Source organism: Cavia porcellus, unplaced genomic scaffold (assembly GCF_034190915.1).
Source record: "Cavia porcellus strain 051 isolate PalLab524CR breed Dunkin Hartley unplaced genomic scaffold, mCavPor4.1 scaffold_3, whole genome shotgun sequence".
Classification (NCBI taxonomy): Eukaryota; Metazoa; Chordata; class Mammalia; order Rodentia; family Caviidae; genus Cavia; species Cavia porcellus.
In genome coordinates this window covers 17,710,150-17,718,615 of record NW_026947486.1, presented here as the reverse complement: position 1 = coordinate 17,718,615, position 8,466 = coordinate 17,710,150, and the positions used below count along the sequence as shown (strand labels likewise).

At 36.3% G+C, this 8,466-nt stretch overlaps 1 pseudogene; it reads right to left on the bottom strand.

Annotated features, from left to right (window-relative positions):
- Nucleotides 1–1,608: 1,608 nt before the first annotated feature.
- The window catches only part of LOC100734901 (ataxin-3-like), a 32,938-nt pseudogene continuing 26,080 nt past the window's right edge, over nucleotides 1,609–8,466 (bottom strand).

Here is an 8,466-nt window from a genome sequence, read left to right as displayed (position 1 = left end):
GGTGGCTTCTCTTGACTACCCTGTGCTTTTGCGTATCTAACTCTCTTTTCTTTAGGATTATTTAAATTTTGTGATTTACTTTCCTCAGTTCCCAGTGTCTCCTGGATTGCAGGATCTATGAATGTGGGAAAAATAAAGAATATAGAACCTTGAGAGCTCACAATATCACTGCCTAAATTGCAGCATGTCCAGTACCCCAGTGTCTCTTAAAACCCAAAGCACTGGAGGAACTATAATCCACTGATGTATGCTGTGGTTTAGATCTAAAGTGTCCCCCAAAAGTCACACAATTGGAGATGGGGCCTGGTCAGAAGGGGCAGATCACTGGAGGTGTGACTTGGAGGATTTATTGTCATCTTTGCTTCCATCATTTTTCTGTTTTTTCCTGGCCACCATTCAGTCAGTATCTTTCCTCTGTTATGATATTCTGCTATGCCATTTCTGCTTGGAGTCAACCAACCATGGACTGAGTGGTTTGAAAAGTTCACAGCATGGCCAACAAAGAAGAACCTGTACAGATGAGATGATGAAGAGTGTATTTAATTAGCATTACAAATAAGCTAAATATATATATATATATATATATATTTTTTTTTTTTTTTTTTTTTTACTTTTTAAAAAATGTTTATCGGTACCGGGGATCAAACTCATGACCCCCTGCTTGCAAGGCAGGTGCTTATGCCGCTGAGCTAAATCCCCAGCCCAAAAATAAGCTAAATATTTTGTACAGGGAAAGAAGACAATTACTGTGAGGGCACCTCAGAAATCAGCAAGATCCTAACTATCACAGGCTCAAGAGTTTAAAACTGTGAATCTTTCTTCTGAGAAGAGTCCTGAGGATGCCTTCTCATTCAAAAGATTCTAGGGAATTTTACTCCTGAGTTTAGTTATTCAGACACTCAGAAGACAATGCAGCCATGATCCAAGGGACCCAACTACTGCTCAACTTGATAGCTGACCTTGATAGCTCATGTGACCTTGACAGCTCACATGGTGGTGGTTTTTCAAGCCTGCAGAATGCAAGGGTTATGGTGTCATGTGCACTTCCATCAAGATTAAAAAGAATATCTGGGAGGCCAGACAAAAATGTTTGATAGGCTTAAAGTGCCTACCAAGAGCTGAAAAGAAAGCATTGCATAAAGCTGTGAGAAGCCGAGGGTGAAGTGAACATCCTAGGAAGTTGAAAAGTTCAGGAATGTGGAACATTTGCTGAGAAAAGCTACAGGCAGTGAACAAAGGCAACCCAAGGAAGAGGTCATGTGGACAGCAGCAAGCGAGGCTATAGAGGTGAGGTTTCCCAAGCTCTTCTGAGTTAACATTTCACCACAACCTGCCATAGAAGCTGGACAAGGAGATACAGGATTTATTAATTTTTTAGAGTCTTTTTAAATTTCTTTAATTGCTGAATGCCTCTTTGGTTAGTTTTTGGAGGATCATTATTTAGCTCTACAGCTGACACATTTTCTACTTCTTTATTTTGTTTGCAAGCCACCTGAATATTTTCTTTGATAAGCAATGTTCTCTTTGATACATTAAAAATTGATGCAATACTGTAATCACAAAGGTCAATATTGGAAAGTATGAATACCTAAATGATTTTAAAAGATATTACTTTTTTCCTTCTGCTTCCAAATTATTTGTAACAGTTTCAAAAGACATGGTCACAGATGCCTGAAGCATATCTTCTTCACTGATCGAATCACCTAGATCACTCCCAAGTGCTCCTGAATTTGTGGTAGGCGTTTCAGGTAGCTGTGAAGCCTGTCCTAATGGATCTTCCTGCTGCTGTGGCTGATGCTTTTCAAAGTAGGCTTCTTTTCTTTTCCATAGATCTTCAAATGTAAGATTTGTGCTTGGTGTCTGTGGAACATCTTGAGATATATTTCTGGAACTACCTTGTATAATGAGCTGAATAGCCCTGTGAGTATCTGCTTCTTCATATTCCATGTCAGTTTCTTGAGGACATAGTGCCAGCATCCTCTGCATATCCTCCTCATCTTCATCTATCATTCCCGATCCATCATTTCCTTCTAAGATTTGTTCCATGTCTGTTTTAAGGACTCTGTGCTCTTTCAGCTGTGCTAATTCTTCTTCAATGACTTTTGGTCGATGCATCTATTAGACCCTGATCATCTGGAGAAGCTGTTCAGCTTCACAATCTAGTAAATCACCCTTCCTGTTGTAATTGAACTAAGAAAAGTGCAAGGTATATATCTGATATTAATTCTGGACCAGTCAAGAGAGAATTCAAATTAAGCCATTGGTTTTCTTATTTTCTTTCTTTTTTTTTGTCTTTTTCCTTTTTTTTTTTTAATCGGTATTAGGGATCAAACTCATGACTGCACACTTGCAAGGCAGGCGCTTATGCCGCTGAATGTTGTTTATAATTGCATATAAATGATTTTTTCATTTTTGAATAGAGAAAAGGCCACTGTCATCCATATTACTAAAAGGTTACTCTAAAAATATGTGATAGTATTTATTACTATATTCTTCTTCCATTCTCATCCTTTCTTCTTCATCCAGCTGGTGGGCAATTGAGGATAATTCCACAGGCTAAAGTATTATTACAGTAGATTATTCAGGCACTGTTGAGCACAAAGTGATCCTTTTTCTCATGGAAGACAAGACTCCATGTTTACTTGTCTGGAGCTAATGATGTCTGTGTGGAACCAAGCTACAGGATTTAATGTTTGTTTTGCTTTGTTTCAGTATCTGATAATATTTTTTCTATCCCACTTCTCCATGTTGAATGAAAATACTTATCCTGTGTCATTCATTGTATGTTGAATGTATTTAAATTTCTTTTGATTTTTACAGACGTCACAGCTAGATTTTGCCTTAAATCTCAGAGAAATCTTTGGACTTGGGACTTTGTGGCAATGCTGAAACTGTTAAGACTTTGGCAATGCTAATAGATGAACTAAGTGCGTTTTACATAATGAGATGAACATGAGCTTTTTGGAGACCTTTGGTAAAACATTATGGTTTAGATCTATCTCACCAAAAGTCTCACATTAAGAGGTGGGGCTTGGTTGGAAGGGTCAGAGCACTGCGGACACGGCCAGGAGAAGTGTACTCTCCTCTTTGTCTCGTTTTATATCTCTTTTGTTCATTACTGCCATGCAATGACCCATGATGATTTTCTCTGCTATGATGTTCTGCCACACTATTTCTGCCTTGGAGTTGGCAGACCACAGACAGAATCCACTGAAACTGTAAACCAAAATAAACTTCTCTTTTAAATTACACCTACTGGTTATTTCGCTCCAGTGACAAGAAACTGACTAATATAAGAAGCCTGATGAGATCCCAAAATACTGTTTCCTAATTTGCTTCAGTAATTTATAAAATTATTGCATTATGCCAATTATGGCATTATGAAGCAGCTGAGGAACTAAAATTCACTGGTTCAGGTGGATTGCATTCCTGTACTTCTTATAAATAAACGTCTAATGGCTTCATAGAAGAGTTAAGGGCTATCAACTGTAAATGAGATTGTATTTCCCCTATATTTATGCCTCCAAATTCAACACAGTTTACAGTGTCAAATCACAATTATGTCTTCTTTTACTGGAGATTTTAGTTTCTTAAACTCCTTTGAGGGATATAAGCACACAGAGACAGACCCTGTCTCCCTAAGTGGCACATTAAATGACCTTGGATAGTCAGCAATTGCTATCAGCAATGATAGAATAAGACTCCATCCAAATTTTATGATCTCTGTTATCTTCACTGATTATTTCTTATTATTCATCTCCTAATTTCTGAAAGTTATATCCCTCTAGACTCACTTCCAAGCAATTGTTTTCGAAGAGAATAAAACAAAACAATAAGATGAAACAAAACAAAAACAAAAACAGTGAAAACAATATTGAATTTCAAAAACAAGACAGAAGAAAATTTCCCATAGTTGCTATATTTCATATTGGTATCCTCTAAAAAGGTGCTCAGACTACAGGCTTTAGGCCTACGAAGTCAATCAAACAGTAAAAGCATTAAGTTTTTTTTTCCTCAGTTTCTATCATCCCAGCTCATGTTTCTCTGAATCAGCCAGTTGCCTGTGGGGGAAGAGAGAGGGTGCTCTTATTTACTCCCAGCCCATGCACTGACTCGCTCACAGGAAATGCAGGTTGACTTCTTGGTTCTCTTCCCAGCCAAATGGCTGCTGCTGGTTCATGGAATGGATAGACTGACTTTTTGGTTCTGTTCTTAGTCCATGACTGCTGCTCGTTCATGGGAAAGGCCAGTTCCAAGTATTGATCATAGAAATACTTCATATCCTTATTTTGCTGTTTTTATTTTATCTCTGTATCTTTCTATTCTTCTTCCTGTTTTCTTCCTTTATCACCCTACAAAACTTTTGGCATTTTGGGGAATCAGACTTAGAAGCATGAAGTTAATATCATGTATAACTTTTGATTTTACTTATCTTTTCCCTCCTTTTACCATCAGTTCATGGTCCCCCCTACCCCCCCCCAACTTTTTTTTTTTTTACAAATATCTGTTCCTTACCCTAAGATAAATCTGTCCACCATTACCTCTGCAATCTCTGCACAAGGTCTCACTCAAACTGGCATTCCTACAAATCTCTAGTATTAGCATAATTTACCTCATATATACCTTTGAAACCAGAGCTTACTTTTTTTAAAGGAAACATTTGTTTCTTGTTCTTAATTTATGGACCTGAACTACTTTAATAAAACCTCTCAGACACATTTTAAGGGGAGTATATACTTTTGAGCCAGCTTCACTTAGAAAAGTGACTTTGACCTTGAAGCTCTGAACGGATTAGTATTTGTGTGTCTGTCCACTGCTTAGTGGTTTTTGCCAGCCAGAATACAGGGTCATATTATCTCATCCATCTGAGTTTATCGGTTCTTTATCATGAACCAAATTCCTCGCCATCCAGATAGGGCCATGCACCCATCTCATAAAACATTCATTTTCAGTTTGGTATTGATTCAAGTGTGTACACCACCACCTAGGTTGAGTTTTATGTGGCAGTTCTCCATGAGGGATCAACGCTATGGGAGACTAAGGAATTTGATGAAAGGTCTGACTTTCTAATGCAATCATTTGTCACCCACACCACCAATGACAATGCAAAAATTACTGAAACACTTGAGAAGTGAAAATATTGCCATCCTTGTATGAAAAATATTGAGATACTTGCTTGAGAACCAGAGGCTGTTGTTTATCTTTGGCTGGAATTAGACATTATCCTGATATCTGGAGGATCCACTTCAGCAGCTGTCAGTGATGATGACAGAGTAACAGCCTCTTAAGCCTTTCTATTTTCTTTCTTTTTTCTTCCTTTTATTTTGATAGAGTCTTTCTGTGTAGCCCAGGCTGGTCCCAAATTCATGGCAATCCTCCTGTCTTTCCCTCCAACTCCCTGTATCTCTTGTTCCACTTTCCCATTTGAAATATATCTTACTATATCCTATTATCTTTTATTTTGCTGTTTATTTACATTTTGGGTTTCTCATTTAAAATAATGTGATGTTTAAATTTGTGTGTTAGATTTATTTCAATTAATATTATGGTCTCAAGGTGCCTTTCATTTATCCTTCTTTATGGCAGAGTAGCAATTCATAGTATATAAATACTATCTTTTCTTTATCCACTCATCTGTTGATGGACCTGTAGGCTGCCTCCAAGACTTAGCTATTATAAATTGTATTACTATAAACATGAGTAGGCATATATCAGTGTAATTCAATAACTTAAAATCTCTTGAGAAGATACCTAGAAGGGGAATACGTGGTCAAATGGGAATTTCTAGTTTTAGTTTTTTGAGGAATCTCCATGCCGATTTCCATAGTGGTCGTACCAGATTACATTCCTATCAATAACAAGGAAGAGTTTATTTTTCCCCATAGCCTTTCTAGCATGTGCTATTGGTTGACTTTTTGATGATACTCGTATTTTCTGGAGGAAGTTGGAATCTCAGGATTGTTTTAATATGTATTTCTCAAATGGCTAGTGACACTGAACATTATTAAATGTATTTGCTGGTCATTTGTAATTCTTCATCTAACAAGTGAGTATTCATTTCAAATGCCAGGTTTTTGACTGAGTCTTCAAGTTGGGGTAGGTCTAAATTTTTTAGTTCTTTTTAAAAAAATTTTATTTAAAAGGAAAAAGAGAAAAAACAAAACAAAACAAAGCGGTGTAAGGGTACACGTAATACAGAACTACAAAAAAAAAAAAAAAACAGTAAGAAATCACCAGTTAATAGATTACATATTATCATCTTAGAGATAGTTGCTCAAATCACAGTATCAAAGCATACAAAGTGGACATTCAAACAGTGAGACTGCAAACAGTTGTGTTCAATGATCCAACCAAAAGCATTAATATGGTCAGCTATTAAACATCCCTAAACACACTTGCTGTTATATCCTTTAGAGCTCTCTTTTTTCCCCTCTCTTTTTTACAACAAAGTTTACACATTTTGGGTTTTATTACTCCTTAGTTCTTATTACTTTTTTGGAGGAGAGAATAAAGTCAAATATGGCAAAACAAAGCTGTCAGTCAAAATCAAGGACAGACATAGCACATGATGTAAAACAGAGTACAAGGTTATCAACAATGGTTATCAACAATGTCTCTTGTTTGCTTAAAAAGAATTGTCTATCTCATTAGATATTATAAAGTTGAACAAAACAGTAGAGAACAAGACCAATGAAACTTAAGCATTGTAAACATTACAGGACTTCCAAAGGAGACAATAGTGAAACCAGAATGAGCATCTTAGTGAATCTTATTGCCTTCAAAGTAGTTGCCTATACCCTCAAACTTGATACTATCATACAGAATGTAACAGAGTCTAATCATTCAAAACAAGAGAGTGGGAGTATTACAGGACTTCAAAACAAGTTAATAGGAAATCAAAAAAAGTTACTATTGTATATCCTGCTAATTTTTTAAAATTTTTCCCTTAATTAAAAAAACATAAGAAATAACTAAATAATATTTTAATGAATAAGGGAGAGATTGAGATAAAACAGGACATAACAATATAACAATACAGGTCAAAGCATGCCTGTTTCAGCAACCTAGTGCTTCACCACCAAATAACCCGACTTAATAGTAGTTACCATAGTGTCTTTTTCCTTGAAATATTTGAATAAAACTTCATATACTATAGCTTCACATATTTCCATATCAAGAAGCCCAGAATAAAGCCTTTTCAATTAATAAGTGAAAACTTTATAAGGCTTCAAGTCCACATAATGCGGAATCATGATTACCACATATTTTTATATATTTGAATCATTACTTACATTAGGGAAACTATTCAGTATTCATACATGTGAGATTGATTTATTTCACTTATGAGTATGGTCTCAAGCTGCGCCCATTTATTGATAAATATCTCAATGTGATCCTTCTTTATAGCTGAATAATACTCCATTGTATAGAAATACCACAACTTTTTTATCCATTCCTCAGTTGATGGACACTTGGGTTGTTTCCAAGATCTGGCGAATACAAATTGTGCTGCTATAAACATAGGTGCACATATATCACTGTGGTATGATGCTTTCAGTTCTTCTGGGAATATGCCTAGAAGTGGAATAGCTGGAATAAATGGGACTTCCAATCCCAGGTTTTTGAGAAATCTCCAGACTGACCTCCATAAAGGCTGCACCAGTCTACACTCCCACCAACAGTGCAGGAGAGTTCCTTTTTCCCCACAGCCTCTCCAGCATTTGTTGTTGTTGGTTTTTTTGATCCTGGCCATTCTTTCTGGAGTGAGATGGTATCTCAGTGTGGTTTTAATTTGCATTTCTCTAATGACTAATGATGATGAATATTTTTTCATATATTTATTTGCCATTTGCAATTCTTCATCTGAGAAGTGCGTATTCATCTCAGATGCCCATTTTTGGATTGCATCTTTGAATTTTGGGGGTCTGAGTTTTTTTAATTCTTTATATGTTTTAAACAAGAGTCCCTTGTCTGAGAGAGAGTTCACTAAAATCTTTTCCCAGTTTGTGGGTTTTCTTTACACTATGCTGGAGATTTCTTTTGACATGCAGAAACTTTTTAATAAGAAGTGGTCCCAGTTATTGATTCTGGGAAGTATTTCCCGTGCGGTTTGAGTCCTGTTCATGTATTCTCTACCTACTCCTATGTCTTCAAGGTTTCTACCCAATTTGTCTTTCAATAGATTTAGTGTTTCTGTTTTAATATTCAGATCTTTGACCCATTTAGATTTTAATTTAGTACGTGGTGATAGACATGGGTCTAACTTTAGTTTTCGGCAAATGGAGAGCCAGTTTTTCCTGCACCATTTATTAAAGAGACTGTCGTTCTTCCAGTGAACCTGCTTGGCTCCTTTATCAAAGATAAGGTGGTTGAGTGTGTTTGTAGTTGTGGTTGTATCTTCTAATCTATTCCATTGATCTTCAGCTCTGTTTGATTCCAATACCATGTTGATTTTACTACTGTTGC